This window comes from Rhinolophus hipposideros (assembly GCF_964194185.1).
Source record: "Rhinolophus hipposideros genome assembly, chromosome: 10".
In the NCBI taxonomy this organism is placed as follows: domain Eukaryota; kingdom Metazoa; phylum Chordata; class Mammalia; order Chiroptera; family Rhinolophidae; genus Rhinolophus; species Rhinolophus hipposideros.
The window spans coordinates 49,322,234-49,340,826 of record NC_138056.1 but is presented as its reverse complement, the minus strand read 5'-3'; the positions used below and the strand labels follow the sequence as shown (position 1 = coordinate 49,340,826).

The following is an 18,593-nucleotide window of genomic DNA, read 5'->3' as shown; positions in this document are numbered from 1 at the left end:
TTACTGTTTTCAGTTCTCAAGAAAAACAAAACAGAGCAAAGTCTATTGGCCTTAATCTAGGCTTTAAGTTAATATGTTGTCAAAACTCAGAGTAATTGGGTAAGCTACACATTTCTGCGAACCTAGTTATTTTCACTCTACCGCTTGCTGACAGGCAATCTCTAAATGATTCTGCAGGGGGCCTAGGTAATCAAACCCAAACAGGGCATCAGCACCACCCACAGACAGTCTATTCTGGGTAGTCAGGTCAGGCTGTTTGTGTGACCCCAGCCCAGGAAGGGTGGGAAGCACCAGGTGAACCAGCCTGGAATCTTAAGGTGATGTTACTGGCATGGAATTACCGTGATTCCCCGAAAATAAGACCGGGTCTTATATTAATTTTTGCTCCAAAAGACTCATTAGGGTGTCTTTTTCAGGGATGTCTTATTTTTTCAGGTACAACAATCTACATTTATTCAAATACAGTCATGTCATCTTCTTCTGGAACATCGTCAAAATGTACTAAATGCGTCCATCTGGCTGACGACCTTAACTGGGGCTTATTTTCGGGGAAATGCAGGAGAGGCCAGGTGCTTAACCCCTCATAGCGATGAAGGGTGAATGACATGACACTTTCCCTGCTGCCATCATGACCCCACCCTTCTTTCCCCACTCTGCTGGGCTCCAGGTGGGCTGACAAAAGGGTTTTTTTGTAGCCTTCTTGGATTTTGAGACTCCCTGAAAGCTCTCAACTTTGCACAACAGAAAAGTAATACCGTATTTCCCCGAAAATAAGACCTAGCCGGACCATCAGTTCTAATGCGTCTTTTGGAGCAAAAATTAATATAAGAGACTTGGTCTTATACTAATATTTATTATATTATATTATAATTATATTATATCTGGTCTTATATTAAAATAAGACCAGGTCTTATGTTATTTCTGCTCTAAAAGACGCATTAGAGCTGATGATCCGGCTAGGTCTTATTTTTGGGGAAACACGGTAAAGTGTAATATCCCTCCACCAACTACAATGGGAAGGGAACTACCATTTTCCTGGGCATCAATAATGTTGACCCCTCACATCTACCCTGTGAAAAAGGTAGGCAGGTGGGTGGGTGCTGTGGTTTGTTCCAAGTTGCAGAACCCACATCTGAACTGGATTCGTATTACTGTAGAACCCATGCCGTCTGTTACATCTCACGGAGGAAAATCATATTCAAATTCAACTACAACATTTGCTATGTGCCAATGACACGCCAGACATCAAGCTAGTGCCATTCTACTGGCCTTCTCATTTAACTCACCCAACCCTATATCTAAGCCCTGGGGTGGGACTCTTATTTCAATGAATGGATTCTAGAGGTGGAGACTTTGGTATTTTCTGACATCGTCTCCAGTTCCCTTGGATTTTTAAGTGAACCCAGGTAACCATAGTATGAGATACAATTTGGAAAACCCCCGTAACAGTAACATTTTCTCTCTGAAGAACAGTAAGAAAATGAGTTATTATGGGTTGACAATAAAGAAGTCCACATATCTAAAGTTCACCCTTTAATCACATTTTGTCTTTTTTCTATTTTTAGCCATGTGCAGTGAAACCTTTCAAAATTTTTTACTTGTGTCTTTCTTGTAATCTTAAAAAGAGTCAGTTAAACGAAAAGGTATTTTCATGATAACTTTGGACTATCATGAACATGTAGAACTAAACTCTGACTGGAAAGAGACTATGGGATTTTCAGTGGTGGGTTTCTCGGGACATGAGTCTAAGTGTCCTCAAGTCTGCGCAGAAGCCTTGCGTGTCCTCTCTAACTGTCACAGGCAGTGAAGCTGTGTCAGTGCTCTTGCCTGTGGGGGCTTCTCTTTTTTTAATGCTTATTTCTAATTTGCTGTGTTGTAAAGTCAATGTCCTGAGAACTGTGTGCAAAGTAAGAATAAAGAGGATTTGAGTGATGGGCCAGCAGATGAACTGGGCATAATATGTGTTATTATATGAGTTTTGTAACATTAGTTTTGGCTGCTCAGAATTCATTTTTTTTTTATTATTTCCAGGATCTTAGCAATGTTCCAGATTTTTAAGATAGCTGAGCTCTAAACAGCTTAAGTGTTGAATAATTATATTAAAATATATACAAACACACATACATTTTTAATTATTGTAATAATTTTCCCTGGAACACTCAAAAAATATAAACCATATACAAAATAAAAGTCACTCACAGCCTATTACCCATCAAATAACCATTATTGATTTTGGATATTTTCCTTTCAGACTTTGATTTGATGTATGTGTGTTTAATTTAAAAACACCAAACAAATCTAATGTTGTGTTTGTGGTATATATATACAATTCTCTTTCCTGCTGTTGGATGCTATTAAAACCTCTTGGTAAACAATTCTAAATGGTTGCTTCATTGAACAGAATATCATAATTTGCTTAATCATTCCCTTAATTTTATAGATTTAGGATATTTCTAAAATTAACTATTAAGAAATTGCTGTAGGGGGGCCGAATGGCTCAATTGGTTAGAGCGCAAGCTCTGAACAACAGGGTTGCCGGTTTGATTCCCATATGGGCCAGTGAGCCGCGCCCTCCACAACTAGATTGAAGATGACGAGCTGTCATTGAGCTCCCAGAAGGGCAGCAGGATGGTTCAGTTGGTTAGAGTGTGAGCTCTCAACAACAAGGTTGCTGGCCATGGGATGCTGGGCTGCGCCCCCTGCAACTAAGATTGAAAACGGCGACTGGACTTGGAGCTGAGCTGCGCCCTCCACAACTAAACTGAAGACCAACAACTTGGAGTTGATGGGCCCTGGAGAAACACACTGTTCCCCAATTAAAAACACACACACAAAAACCAAAAACTGCTGTAAGCATCTCTGTACAAAAACACAATGTATAGATGTTTAATAAAATTTGATTTTCATATTTAATCGATTTCCAGAAGGAACCTTCATTTCACAGTTCAGTACTAGCTAAATTCTTATGAGAAACATGAGCATTTTGCCTCCAGTTTTGCCTAAAAAGAGAAAGGTAGCAATTAAAAAAAACAAGTAATAGCTCAAAAAAGGATGCCCAGAAGGTTTTAAGATTCTTTTTGTCTGATTACAGTCTGGCTTCAGGATTATTCATCTAGATGGAAGAAGAGGTCAAAATGCATAGGTTTCCTAATTATATGACCAATTTTTAAAGGCTGTTGACAATTTACTTATCAAATGAAATCGGTATGTTATTTAAGTTGTGATGGTTAACTTATAGGGAATTCCTACTCTTAGAAACAATCTAAGTAAACATGGGTGTTTGGGGAGGAGTGGACGCAGCAGGAAATGTGGGAGCTTTGCTCTGTCCTCACTCCTGCCAAGGAGTGAGTCCCTATGTGGCTAAGGCTAGGTTTGGGGGTGGAGAGCCTGAGGTGTAAGCAACTGAAACGGGTCCCCCAGTTCACTGCATATATTCTCCTCATCAGCCATTTGCCTTAGGTGAATGTCTCTTCTAGTTTGGCTTAGGTCCAAACTGGAAACCTGGAAACATGAATCTGGGGTTTAATGCTGCAATTAAAAGGGATTTATTAAAAAACAACAACTCAAAGATACTGTAATTGCAGATTTAATAGCATGGTTTAGTGAAAACATGGCATGGTTTGTTGAATAACTGAACCACATCAGGCCTGTTAAATTACTTAATAATAAACCTTTTGCTACAAGTGAAAAAGGATATCCTAGGGTCACAAACAATAGAGTGATGAGGGAGGAGCCAAGTGGTTTGGAGTTTAGAGGTCAAGGAGAACAGCCTGGCTTAAATTTGGCTTCTTTGGATCAAATCTCTGACCTCTGTAAATTAAGGTGATTGATTTCTTTCTCATTCTGTGAGTCCTTGTTTACTGCAGCCAGTTACCTTTTGTCGTCTGTTCAGCTACTGTATTTCCCTGCAAATAAAACCTAGCCAAACAATCAGCTCTAATGTGTCTTTTGGAGCAAAAATTAATATAAGACCTGGTTTTCTATTATATAAGATCTCGTATTATATTATATCATATTATATTATATTATATTAATTATATATATTATGTTATAATTATATTATATTATACCTGGTCTGATATTATAGTAAAATAATACCGGTCTTATATTAATTTTTGCTCCAAGACGCATTAGAGCTGATTGTCCGGCTAGGTCTTATTTTCAGGGAAACACTCTATGTATCTGAGATAGTGGTGGTGATGAGAAACGATGTTAAAAGACTTGGATTCTACTACTAGCTCTGCCACCACCAAGACCCTATGTGGAGTTAAGGTAGAAATCACCACTTATTAGTTATATGACTGTAGGCAGCCACCTATCTTCTCTGTGCTCCAGTTTTCTCCTTCGTCAAAGAGATTATTGGACCACGGTAAAAAGTTAACATTAATGCACTTCAAATTCTTGGCAGGATGCCTGGCATATATACTGATGGCAGTAGTAGCTGTAATTGTGGCTGCTGTCATTATTATTAACTTCCATGGGCTTCAGATTCCAAAAGCATTATCCTCATTTTACAGAAGGGGTAACTGAGGCTCAAAGACATTAGTGTCTTGGACAGGAACACAGGGTAACAGGTAGCAGAGGAAAGACCAGAATCTAGATCTCCTTCCTTCTACTGTTTTCCCCTACACGGAATACTGCTTAAAACAGAAACAAATAGAACTCTTCCCACCCACCCTCTTCTCCACCTGTGCACATCAGGGAGCTAGCTGCAAGAAGCAGATAAAGAATGAAGGCCAGTGTAAAAGGGTTTTGGAGAAAAAGTACTAAATCAATCAAAAGATTTATTCTGTCCAACGTGAAACTTCATTCCAGTTTTCTTCTTTTTTCTTAAGGACACGGGGTAGGGAAGGCTTTGAATAAAGTAGAAACGCTCACACTGCCTCTATTTACATGATCTACCAAATGCTTAGGGACTATAAGAACTTCCCAGAATCCTTTGTGGTACATTCCAATTGTCCCCAAGCCCCTGATGTATCATTTTTTTCTGTATGAATTTAGCTTCAGGGAGATTATATATATATATATATATGTGTGTGTGTGTGTGTGTGTGTGTGTGTGTGTGTGTGTGTGTGTGTGTGTATATATATATATATATATATATATATATATATATATATATTTTAATAAGAGGGAGAATGTCTCTATTTCCCCAATCTAAATGAGGAGAACCATGTTCAGACCTTTTCTAACCATTGTACAAATACTTTTCCATGAAGACCACTTAGAGATGGTAGAACCCAGTTCATTCCACTCTACCACCCTTGCCTCTACCACTTTCCCCCTTTCTGTTGGTTTTATTGCCTGAAGCTATAGCCTCCTTTTACAGAAAAGGGATTGGGAGAGAGAAAACAAGGCAAGAAAGCATTGGTCTAAAACGTGTTCCCCATTTCCACATCTCCCATATGTAATAGTCCAGATATCCACATGTGGTTAGCCATCATAAAAGATAAAAGATTGGGGAACTACTTCACTGCTCTGAATCTATGTTTCCTCTTCTGAAAAATAGGTATATCCACCTAACAGTTGTTGCAGTAATGATTAAATGAAATATATAATGAGTAGGTACTCCATAAATTATTAGTAATAAAACAGCAACTAATACTTGTGAAATACTATGAAATACACCATTAATAACTATATACATGATCTCAGTTAATTCTCACATCTCTATGAAGTATTATGAACATTATTTTACAGATACACTGAGGCACAGAGGTTAGGTAACCTGCCTAAGGTCACAAAACAACTAACTGTGATTTTATAAAGGCAGCCTGACTAAATAAATGTTAGTTCCTTTCTCTCTCCCAATCGCTAGGACTTGCCAACAAAATACCTACATTTGATCTCTACTTCTATTTGAGGGAGGAGTGAGAATCACAATAATTTTTCGGTCAAGTGGCTTGATTTCTTTTCCTTCTCTTCTCGACTATATTAAGTTTGTGTGGCTTTTTTGACTTCCTAGGACTTGGTAGGTTGTTACAGGAATGCTGATACATTCTAACCATCAATTATGAACAGAAATACATTCTGCCATGAAATGATACCAACGTGGAGACTTAGGAGAAAATGAAATAAAGAAAAAATAAAAATTTGCCACATCAAGAAAGTTCCTGAGGTTGGGGTGAATTTTCAGTTGTGTGAAAATATTTTTTTCCTATTCTCTTTCAGAGTCACTTGTGGTTGTTTTATCTGTCTACAACCAGGTTTCACACTGTAAAATATTAGGAAAGAGCACAATTCACAGTCTCAGATATGTGTCTTTCCCTCCTCCAAAATGTTTCCTCTGAGGAACATTACTAGATCACAGCTGGTCAAAATGCTAAATCTTGATTATCTGGATCCTAGCCAAAATCTACAGCTACAACTCGGTGGAATAAGAATACTTAAAAAGAAAAAAGAAAAAGCCTTTTAAACAACATTTGATCTTCTTCTTTCTCCCCCGTGTAGCAAGCTATGACCTCATGGCAGCGAGACCTCTACGTGGAGGTGTTTAAGTTGGTATACGGCCATTAGAAATGTTTGAAGCTGTAGGTACGACTCGGCGCCAATATCATGTCAACTGTGCTAAAAAGCAATAATAGTTTCTCACCTTCTTAAAGATTACTGCTTAAATAATGCAGAGCAACGACAGGGCTGCACAGAGGGCCAAAAGTGGGTTGCCAAGGCGAAGCTGAGGTAGAATTACGTCTTTTGGCAGCTAAGGAATTATGACATAAAGTTAGTTTTTTCAAAAAACAACCTCCATAAATTAGGCTACTATCCTTTTTCAAAATCCAGCAAAGGTTGGGATTTATCTTTCTCCTCTCTCTCTCTTAGATCAAGTAGAAGCAGCACAGAGCCTCCTTTAGGGAAAGCCAAATTTAACAGCTAGGTCTTATCTCCCAGGAGGTAGCTGGGAGTTAATCGTTTTAAGCAAGCAGTCTCCTGCCCAGAGGTAAGCAATCTGAAGACCTCTCACCATTACCAGATAAGTGAAAGTGTTTAATCTTTGCCCTGGATGTTAACAAAAACAAGAAACAAAATAAAAATAGAAACAATCTTGGGCCAAAAGCATAGGCTGAAATCTGTGCCAGTGGTCACTTTTCCCCTGGGCTCAGCTTGAAAGATTTCCTGCCAAAGCCTGACTAAAGAAAAACAGAGAGTTTAAAAAGGTATACTGAACAAGGGAGCCTTTAGATTTTATTTAAACTGGAGTACTGATGGGAAGACGGATTTCTGAAAGACAAAGTTCCACAGGCAGAGGATAAAACAAACAAGCTGAAAGAACCTATTTCCCTAGGCTCTGTGATGTGAAGGCCTGCCCATCAGGCCTGCACGGCCCCAGCTTGCAAAAGAGGCCCCAGCACAAGCCGGTGGACAGAGGCTGAGGGGGTCCCACAGCCGGGAGGCAAGGTTGGATTCCCTGGGATCAGGGACTAGAGAACGATCGTCCAGGGAAACAAAGAGAGGTCCCAGGAGGGGTCAAGCCAACCACTTCACACATCAGCTTTCACTTTAAGAAATCATCACACGAATGAATCTACTGAGATCACAGTCAGGCAACAAACATTATGAGGGCTGTACAAACAGAAAGAGATGCCAGGTAAGATACCTGGGGACCCTTTGGAGTGTCTCTACAGCACTTAAGCCATGAGAGTCTTAAAGTATTTATGCTGAAAACTAGGGGAAAAAAGCCCAAAACCTCTATCTTTTCCAGGGACACCAGAGGAATAGCAATCTCACACAGCCCGGCCCCAGAAGAACTCGATAAGGAAATTAAAACTCAGTCAGAGAATGCTTTCAGAATTTAAAAAGTTAACTTGCAAAGAGAGCTGAAGGAAGTGTCAGACCCCAGAGGCCCACGACAGAATCTGTGAAATGAAGTCTGTGAAAGATCCTGCGAAAGTTGAACTGCCATCCCATTTCTAATAAGCTCTGACATGAACTGAACCATGGGGCTTTAGCTGTTTGTTATTTTAAAAGAAAAATGGATAGCTTTGCCACCATTTTCAGAGATGCTGGAGGCCTTCGGAAGAAGTGCCTGAATTACAGTTAGCTGTCATTTAATCATTGGTAAGAGACTGAGGGAGTCTAGGGATAATATTTTGGGAACCTTAACTAATGCAGTCCTCTGTACGACGAAAAGAGGTGCAGTGCAAAACTGTATGCATATTCACAGAACACAATAACCAATTAAATGATTTACTTCTTTATTCGAATATATAATGATTTTCTACTACGCACGAGGCACTGTGCACTAGACCCTGGGGATACAATAATGATTGAGAAAAAAGCCGCGGTTCCTGCTTTTGTGGAACTTACACCACAGTGGAAGAGGACAGACGTCTGTCATGAAACTACACACATAAATGTAAAACTATCACCTCTGAAACATGCTAAGCAGGAGAGGACATGGGTTACGAGCGCTTGTAACAGAACTGACCCAGGAAGACCACAATTTGAAGGGCTAGTAGAATTCTTTACCAGGTGAGGAACAGGTCAGTGGGTGAGAGCATCTTCCAGGCAAAAGGAAGAGCACGTGCCAAGACCCTCTGTCACCATTGAGAATAACGTATGAGGGCCCAAAAGGTCATCAAGCGAAGATGGAAGAAAGGTGGAAAAGAAAACATGGTCTGGACCATGCAGAAGCCCAAAGGCTATGTTTACAATTTTCTCCTTTATCTAAGTCATTAAATATTTAAAGTTAGGTGTGGGGCAGGGAGAGAAAGAAAGGGAGATTAATTTATTGATTGATTTGTATTTTGGAAAGTGCACTCTGGCTGAAGTTGGGAAACAGACTGAAGGGGTCCAGAGTGGATGTTGGGGGACCACAGGCTGTGCAGTAGTTTAGGTGAGAGATGATGGAGGCTTGGGCCAGAATGGAAATGTTTAGATACAGACAAATAGACATATGAGGGGAAAACAGCAGGAGTTGCTAAGGTTGGATATGGGGGTGAGCAAGGAAGGGAGAAACTAAGGATTGTGTCTGGCTGCCTGGCCAATGTAAAAAAATGGATGGATATTCCCTTTGTAGAAAAATTGTACTGGAAGACCAAGAGGCTTATAGTGGTTGGAAGACAGGAAGAAGAAAACATGGGTACACAGAATGTGCTATGAAAACATCCAGGAGACAATCTGAGTAGAGATCTGATGTCAGAAAAGAGATCTGTGCTGAAGGTTTACACTTATGCTTCATTTCAATGTGGGTGATGATTAAAATGACGGTTGTCACCTAAGGATTATGAATAAAATGAGAGAAAAGAGGGCCTAGGACCGAGCTTTGAGGGGCTCCAGTTTTTTATCATGAGGTAGACGAAGAACCTACAAATGAGATAAGAAGGAGCAGTGAGAGAGGAATGAAGAAAACTACGAGAAGGTTGTAACAATAGGATTCCCTTTCTGGAACCACAAAATGCTGAACGATCCCTTGTGTAAAACATTTTAATCTTAATATAGTTATAAGAGAGGCTGTACTGAGTAACAGTTAAAGTAGGGCCCTAGAATTGTTCAGCCTGGGCTAAAATCTTAGCTCCTCCACTTGGTGGCTATGTTACCTTCAAGTTATTTTAACCTCTCTGTGCCTCAGTTTCCTCATTTGTCAGATGCCAGAGGATAATGGGTCCTAATTCACAGGGTTGTTATACGGAGTAAAGGAGTTAACTAAATAATATACTCAAAATGCTTTGGAAGAGTACCTGGTTTGTAGTGACAGTCATTTCGTCCAGCTATAATGACACTGCTTCTTACTGTGCATGGCTATCCAGTAGCAGAAGAACCGCTGAATAAAATGATCTTTAACGACTTCAAAGTTGAAGCCCAGGGAATTGTACCTAAATTGAGCTTGAACTCAAAGGTCACACTGAGGCAGCCAGTGGTCATTTCTAATGCTGCAAATGCTTGTCAGCTTTTGATAGGCAAAGACGCTATCTCTACAGCCTTCCTGAAACTTAGTGCAGTGCTTAAGATCTAGAAGGAGGCTTATCTGCTGATACTTAGCACACGCTACACAATCCCTCCTGAAAAACACCGACTTCTTAGCACAGGCTGTATCAGTGGCTTTTCTGCTAATTCCTTCCTTCCATTCATTTAAGTATACCCATCTTCCAAAGCCAGTTCAAGTCCTACCTCCTTCACTAAGCATTCTTCAACCATGCCAAGCGAAAGTGATCTCTTTGAACTACGAAGGGCTACAGTACTTACAGTTATACCGTCTAACTGATGCTTAATAGAATCACTTGTACTTCTGTACATTTTCCAGTAGACATTATTGAAAGCTACACTGACTGCCTGGCAGTCTGCTAGGCTTTGGGAACAAAGAGGCATATAAAATAAAGTTTCTACTATTAAGGAGTTTCCACTCTAGTAGTAGAGAAGACAGAGTTAATCAATACCCAGAACACCGTGGTGCTTTGTATACAATATGCATTTTGTATATTATAATGGAGAAGGGAGTCAGTCATCTTCTGGAGGGCTCCTCAAAGGAGGCTATGTTTAACTGGTGTCTTGAAGGATAAGGGGAATTAACCAGGCCGTGTGTGTGTGTGTGTGTGTGTGTGTGTGTGTGTAGGGGTGTAGAGTGAGAAATGAAGGGAAGCATATTTTAAGAGGAAGTACAATATGCATGCAGTCCATCTCTGGTGCTAAGTCTTGTAAACACTGCATGTTAGGGACCTGGTCTTTTTCTATTTCTTGCAATTTACTCTTCCCTACTTTCTAATTGCATGTAGTATGGAACACACAGTAGATACTAAGTGAATATATTTGTTTTATGAATAAATGGATGTAATTAGTTGATCTCAAAGGGAATAATTTACGTTTTTCTTTTTTCTTTTGGTAATGTGTTGAGAAACATTCAGTTAATGTTTAAAAAAAGTAAAATAAGAACACTTACATACAGGGTTACTTGTAACATGAAAATATAGTAAATCTACATGAGGAAATATTATGCAGCCATTAAAATGATGCCAAAAAGATTTTAATGACATTGGTAAAAGTCTTAAGATGTGATACACAAAAAAGCAGTATATCCCACTTAAAGAACTGTGCTGTCCAATACTGCAGCCACTTACTGAGTACTGCAATGTGACTAGATGGATTTGAGATGTGCTGTAAGTATAAAATATACACTGGATTTAGAAAGCACAGTATGAAAAAAGAAATGGAAAGTATTTCATTTATTAATAAAAAATGTAAAGTATCAATTACATGTCGACAAGTTATTTTATTGAATTTTATTGGGATTAAATAAAAATTAAATTATTGATTTACCTATTTCTTTTTGCCTTTTTGCAATGTGGCTGCCAGTAAATTTATTTTTACATATGTGGCTCAGACTATATTTCTATTAGACGCACTGGTATAGATGACATGATCTCAACTATGTAAGTAACACATAGAAAACTAACTTAAGAGTGGCTTTTGTCCCTTTGTGGTTTCCCTCTCTTTTGCATATTTTTACATCTTCCAAATATTATTCATTGAGCGTATAGTACTTTAGAATCCAAAGGAATGGAATAGAGATAAATAAGACACAATAAAAACAAAGTGAAAAAGGTCTCAATGTGGTACAAAGCCTTGGTTGCTGGAGGTTGGGAAAAGCAGCTCAGGGATATCCAGGCCTTTCTGTCACTAACACAGGGTTAGCACACAAAAGATGCTGGCCAGCTGTTCTCCATCCTGACTGGAGACAGAAAAAAGCGGAAATGGGTGTTAACCACAGGAGGGGGCCTGTAAGTTAAATATAGGGAAGAATTTCCTGAAGCAAGGGTGTTTAAACTCTGGAATGAGTTATGGAAGAAGCCTAGTCCCCCAAGGTCTTTTAAAATACTGCAGATACCCATATGCCTTGTGTGTTCCTGTTTAGAGGCAACAAGATGACTTGTCAAGGTTCCTTCTAAAATAGCTATCTTAGAGTAAATAACGCCAATAAAACTTTCTTTTTCATTTATTTTTGACCAGGCTTCACTTTTCCTAGTAAGGATGCCAGCAATGCAGGACGTACTTTGAAAGGCGAGTCTATCTGACACAGCTACCTTTAAGTAGTATTCTTGAGACTTCAAAGACAGCGTCATTTGATCCCAATTTAAAAACCAACATCAGCGACACAACCTGTTTTTAAGTCCCTCAGGGGTCACCTTCCAGAAATTAGCTCTGAATTCAGCAGAAGCATGACGGAGAAAAGGAAAGAGGATAGATTTACTTTCTAAAAAGTGAGGCTCTTAAAAAATGTGAATGCTGGATACTGCCTCATTGTCAAAGGTGAATAGTTTGGCTTAAAAGCAGAGAACTATGACATCGTTACCCTCTGTGGATTGGCTCACTAGCTCTAGGTTTTCATCATTCTCAGTTTACCGAAAAAAATTTTTTCTTAAAATGTGCCAAAGTACTTACTTACTTACTTATTTACTTATTTAACAAAGCTGTGGAGCTTGATTCTGTTTATAAAAAGAAATGGAAGACTAATTCAGCAGAAGCACTCTCTAGAGATTGAACCACTAAAGTCGAGATGACCTTACATAAAGCCAGTATGCTTCTCCCCAAGTCACATCATTAAACGCTCGAAGGAATCTGGAGCTATGTGCCAACAGGCTGTGGAACAGCCAAGGATACTTCTCCTCAAGTGTTCTCTCCTCACGAAGCTCACTGAAATCGATGCAGTTTCTATAAAAATGGCACACTTGGTCCTAACACATCAAATCAGTCAGTCCAAGGCTGACCTCCATCATTGTAACAGACTGTCCCCTGAAGCTGGGTCTCAGGCTCCAAGTCCCACGTGATAGCAAGAGTGAACAACACATAGGAATCCTTTGGCAAGTTATGTCCTTCAAAATACTTCATTTGTCTTATCTATTCATTTAGATTATAAAGTAAACAACTGTCAACTAGGAAAAGGCAGGGCAAATCTTACACTTTTGAATCTTCTTTCGTTCCTTAAATGTGTTATTTGCAGAGGAGACACTTAATGAATTGCTAAATGCATGAATAATACTTAACAATACTTTGTATAGTCCTTTTTAGTTTATAAACCACTTGGACAGACATTATCTCATTTGCTCATACAACTATGTTTGGGAAATAGGGCTGGTGCTAGTAACTCCATTTAAAAAAAATGGACATTCAAAGTGATTTATGAAAATTAAATGACAGAGCTGAAGTTGGAGCCTACATTTTCAGATTCCCAAATCCAGTGCTCCATCCGCAGTACCACACTGCCTTGCTGCCAGATCGTTTAAGCTTCATAGTTGGGAAAAAAATTAAACTTAGAATAAAAAAAATTCCATGTATAAAGCAGGACAGATGGCTTTGAAATCCTGCTCTCATCATGGCTTATTTGGAAAAAAGAACATGAAATTTATGGGAGACAAACACTAGGGGCAAACATATGTTTTAGGCCAACCCATGTGCTTCCTTTAGTTTTCTTGTTTCCTAACAAATGGAGTTGAAACATAGAAGCATTTTTGTTTCTTTTGGTCTTAAAGTTCTTAAAATTCTTCCCAAAGTTTATGACTCTTAGTTTCCTACCTCTCCGAGGTAAACGGGGTAGGATATGCAACCAGGAACGTTTCCACCAGAACAGCTTCCTTGATTTTGCAATGTATTTTTCTAGTGCTTTGGACTTGACTTTGGTGGCTTTCCCTGTGGAAGGTAATTGGTGTTGAATGATGATGAACCAATAAGGTGCGGCATGGTATGGTAAAAAGAAGATGGGACCACGACTCAGGTAATCTGGTTTCTGGTCCCAGTTCCATCACTTATTATCAAGTGATCTTGGCAAGCCACTTCACGTTTCTAAGTCTCAGTTTTCCAACCTGTAAAACAGTGATCATTGTCCTGCCCTGCCACCCTCACAGGGTTGTTGCAAGCTTAAATAAAAACATGAAAGTTTTGATAATAAGGGACTTATTATTCATAACTTCTAACTACAAGTGAGAGTTACCTAAATAGGGAGGTATCCAAACAGGCAAGCAAACAGATTTGTGGGGTACTTACTTATCTCTAAGACTTCAGGAGGGTCTTAAAAGGACATGGGGAAAGTGAGATGGAGATGGTGAATATTTTGTACCATTAAATGGCAGGAGCCATTATTTAAAAAACGGGACCAAGAACCATATTCTATATCTATGTGTAAAGAGATGACTGTAGATTTTAAAGGAAAAATAAGACATCTATAACAAAGAATGGATTTAATTCTTCAAACAGACAACTATGATTCATTCATCCATTATATATTTATAACAATAGCTACCATGTACTGAGTACCACTATGTGCCAGGCAGTATGCTAGGTATTTACATATTTAATCTTTATGATTAAACTCTATCAGGTAGGCACTATTATCTTATTTTAAAGATGAATCTAAGCTGATGAATCTAAGCTCTGTGCCTGAAGTCACAGAGACAGTAAGTGGTAGAGTTGGTATTCAAACGCATAATCTTTATAGGCTCCTTACAACTGGGCAACTGTTTCCTTCACCTACTCTGTCCTATACACCAATCTTCACATGTGCAAATCCTTCTTGTGCCCCAGGTCCATTCAAATGCTATCTCCTTAGGGAAGGCTTATCCAGTTCTCACTCACACCTCTCACACCAGGAAGTAAATGACTTTCTCTGAATGTTCCAAATAACTTAGCTATCTTTCTTATAGCATTTCATACTTTCTATTATATATTGTTTGTTCCTATTTCATTACCTCAATTAGACTACAAGCTCCTTGAATGCAAGTTCAAGGCACGTATTCCACGAACAGAACAGGATTCACTGACATGGTCATCACTTACCAGGCACTCCCTTCCCTAATGCCAGAATGGGACCCCAGGATGAGCGAGACAGTCCTCAGCCTCAAGCTGCTCAAAGGTCAAGTGGGTAAGACGTGGTGGGAGAAGAAACCTAAGCCACTGAGGAAATACATATTTCTCTCTGTATTCATCACTGTGCCTGCTGAGTGAGTGAATGAGCTAGGATACGAGCCGGATCTTGATGTGAGAGCAACATTTGGATAGGAAAGAGGCAAGGGCAGGCTATCCTAGGGAGTGGGACTTGTCTGAGAAAAGAACTGAGGTCAGAAATGAATGTGCTGTGTCTGGGGGGTCAGTTGAGACGGGGTGAGAGAGCAGTAGAGGGACATCCTCGAGGCCCTGTCCCAGGGCCTGGATAGTAGAGCCACATCACACAGCCAGTTCACAGCAACCACAGCACATAAGCTCTTCAACTCGGTTCCAAGCTTATCATCTTACTGGCAGCCATCGAGCAGCAGCTTGCGTGTACATTCTTCTCTGACCATAATTCAGCACCAGCATCAGCTGTGCATGTGCTGGTCAATTTGAATCTTGGACCACTTTGTAGTTAGTAGTAAAAGAAGAAAAAAAAAAGGGGATGTTTAAGTGGCATGCTGGTGGCTTTAAACCAAAATAGTCAAGAGTACAACCTCTGGGCTGAAATTCGGCTTTTAAACATTGTGTTGCTTGGCAGTTCCAGCGGGGTTAGTAATCCTAGGATGAGAAAATGGGGACTTCTTTTGGAAAGAGCTGGCGTAAAGCACTGAGCACTGTCCCAAGTAACTGCATTCAGGGGAAGTGGGGATAGTTGTAGGATTAATCAGGTAGATGTTTTTGATATTAGCCAAGAATTCTAAAATGTGAAAGAAAAAACGATCACTTCATTAAAAGGCAAAGAAGAAGAATTAAATCGCATTGTCTTTTCTTTAAAAAACCAAACAAGCTGCCACATAACTTTGAAGCTCACGATAAAGAGGAATTCAGTGGCTGCACTGATCCTAAGCCAGTTTGAAATCCTCCACACCAAAAGAACATATAGCAATCTGCTTCCACAGGGACCACTCTGTGAATGGTAACAACCATACAGAAAATGGCAGTGTTTTCTTTTACAAAAGATATAAGAGGCTCCCTCAGGAGCCTAAGTTTTTTTACCCTTTGCCCTAAGGAGCACAGGCTTGGGAGGTAACTCCTCAGTCTATGGCGGCTCGGAAATTCTCAGATTTCCTCTGAGGCTAAAAGTGCTTGTTCCAGCTTTGTTAAGATTTGTAACTTCCAGCCTGGCTTCCTGCAGTGATCTTTACTTGGGATCATTATGTAGCATTCATTTTTGTGGTACTTCAACATCTACCTTAGTCGCCCATTTTTCATAAGAGCACCGTAAAGGGGTGCCATGCTATTTACTCAGTGTTAATGCACTTAGCACAGTTGGCACGGGGGGTACTACATAAGTGTATGCATTTGTGGCTTAATGGGTTTATTACATCAGTGCCAGGAGACCTAGATTCTCGTTTTATTGCTAGAGGTTCATGGGTCCACCATTCTTGGAAAGTCATTTAATTTCTCTGTACCTTAGAAATGGGAGTTGCTAGAAATTATAGCGTTCTAGGAGAGGAAGGGCAGTCAGGTTGCAATGAGGAATCGTTTTTTTGTAAGCATTTTGGGTAAATCATCTAAGAGATCTCAGAAGAAAGTGATTTAATCTCTAAAGTTCCAGTAATTTGCTGTGATTTTGTTTCTAATTTGAAATATTTACTCCCTGCCCCCAATCTTGGGTTTGCAGTTTTGTATTTTTTTCCTTGAAAAGGATTCCAGAACTGTATAAACTACAACTACCACAAAACCCAGATTCTTTCTGTTTCTAAAATGAATTTGCACTCTAGCCAATGTAGCTGCTCTGTTTTTTTCTAAAACTGTTCCCTCTCTACATGAGGGGCTACGGTGAAGATCCTGGTGGGAGAGAAGGAAGAGGGAGAGCACATTCTAGATAGGACAATGAGTGCGATGAGTCTGAGTCAGAAAAGAACTTGTTTATATAACCAAGAGGAGGCCAGTGTGGCGACCGTACATAAAAGTAGGGGTGATCGGTGTCAGACGCCCCGGGGAGAGGCAGGGGCCAGGTAAGCCATGAAAAGGAGCTTGGATTCTATTCTAGCCACTAAAGATAGGGGGCGATTAAGATAGAGCTAAATTTTTACAAGATGACTGGCTACTGTGGAGAATGAACAAAGGTGGGAAACGAGTGAAATCAGGGAGACAAACTGGATTAGAGCAGTGTCTGGATAAGAGAAGGTGGTGGCTTGGACTTGGGTGGTGGTAGTAGAGATGGTGGGAAGCGATCAGATTTGATATATATTTTGTAGTTTGAGATGATCGAGTTTTCTGATAAATTAGATTGGATTTGGTAACAGTGAAAAAAAGAAAGGAAATCAAAGATGATCCTCTGGTTTGAGCAACTGGGTAGACAAGGCCACTTGCTCGGAGGAAGAAGACTGGTAGGTCAGTTTTAGATGGGTTGTGGCTGAGATGCCTATGACATTCCAAGGGGAGATGCCAAGTAGGTCTTTGACTATACAGAGTTTGTAGGAGAGGTTTAAACTGAAGATATAACTTTGAGAGCCATAAACATATAGATGGTTTTCAAAACTAAGGGAATGGATGAGATCACACGAGAAGAGAGTACTTCGTCCTACTAGATATCAAGAAAGTTGGGGTATCTTCCCTTTCCCTTGCTGTGAAGGAACATGATTTAGGAGTGATACTCCTGGCCTCTCTTCATCCTTACTCACTTGCTCTTAAAAGAGGAGGGCCTTTTCTGATTAGTGAATTTAGAGAGAGAAAGAAAACCTGCGTATTCTTGACTTCGCTCCATCTGGGTTCCTGCAGGAGTCATGTACCACTCTCCACAGTGTAGTTAAGGGCTCCCCTCTGTGTGGGAAAGCCTGGGGTTCTCCAGTTCACATTGTGATTGGGTAAGTTTCATTTTGAGTGACGTCTATGCAAGCACTTCTTATTATGGGAAGAGAGAAGCTATTTATTGGGCATCCTCAAACCTCAGCGAGACTTAAAGAATTTACATCTTGGAATAATAAAAAATGTGATACTAGCCCATGGACTGGCAAAACAGTGAAGCAGAATAGAGAGCCTGGACACAAATCCATCTATTTAAATGAACTTGGTATATGAAAGAGATGGCATTATTAAACAGTAGACAAAGGACAGACTCTCCAATAAATGATACCGGAGACAATTTGCTATACTGAGCAAGATTCATTTAGTGATTAATCGGATACTATTGTGGGTTGCCTCTTTAAAAAAATTATTTTAGGTTATTTACCTTTTCGGTTACAAAACCTTTCATGAATTATATACCTGTCTCCAACTAGATCACAAATTCCTTGAAGGTAGGACTTGAGTCTCATACTTCTTGTTACCCTTCAGACTTTACACAGTGATGATACTAAATAAATGTCTGCTATTTTCCTTCTCCTCTTCCTATTATTATTATTATTTTAGTTTTATTAAAACTCAATTCCTACCCATCAGTCCTTAGGGCATACAGGTCCATATTAACACCAAGCTTTTACAATTATTTTGATATTCTGAGTAGAATTCTTTAAACATTTGTGTATTTACTTAACAGGAATCCTATCTAAAATCAGACATCTGGAACTTGCGTTTTGAAGATCATATGAGACAAAAATAAAAAATGTCAGAGTAAAGGCCAATCATATGTATTGTTTTCTTATTATCCTCAGGACCTATCCTTGTGGTGCAGAAGAAAATGAAACCAATTTTGTACTTTCCTCCCCAAAATTGTTTTTCCGTCTAACATCACA

The 18,593-nt window shown here is 39.5% G+C and overlaps 1 protein-coding gene across 1 annotated transcript in view; it reads right to left on the bottom strand.

Annotated features, from left to right (window-relative positions):
• The window catches only part of UVRAG (UV radiation resistance associated), a 272,693-nt gene that overhangs the window by 5,209 nt on the left and 248,891 nt on the right, over positions 1-18,593 (bottom strand). The gene's annotated exons all lie outside the window — the stretch shown is intronic.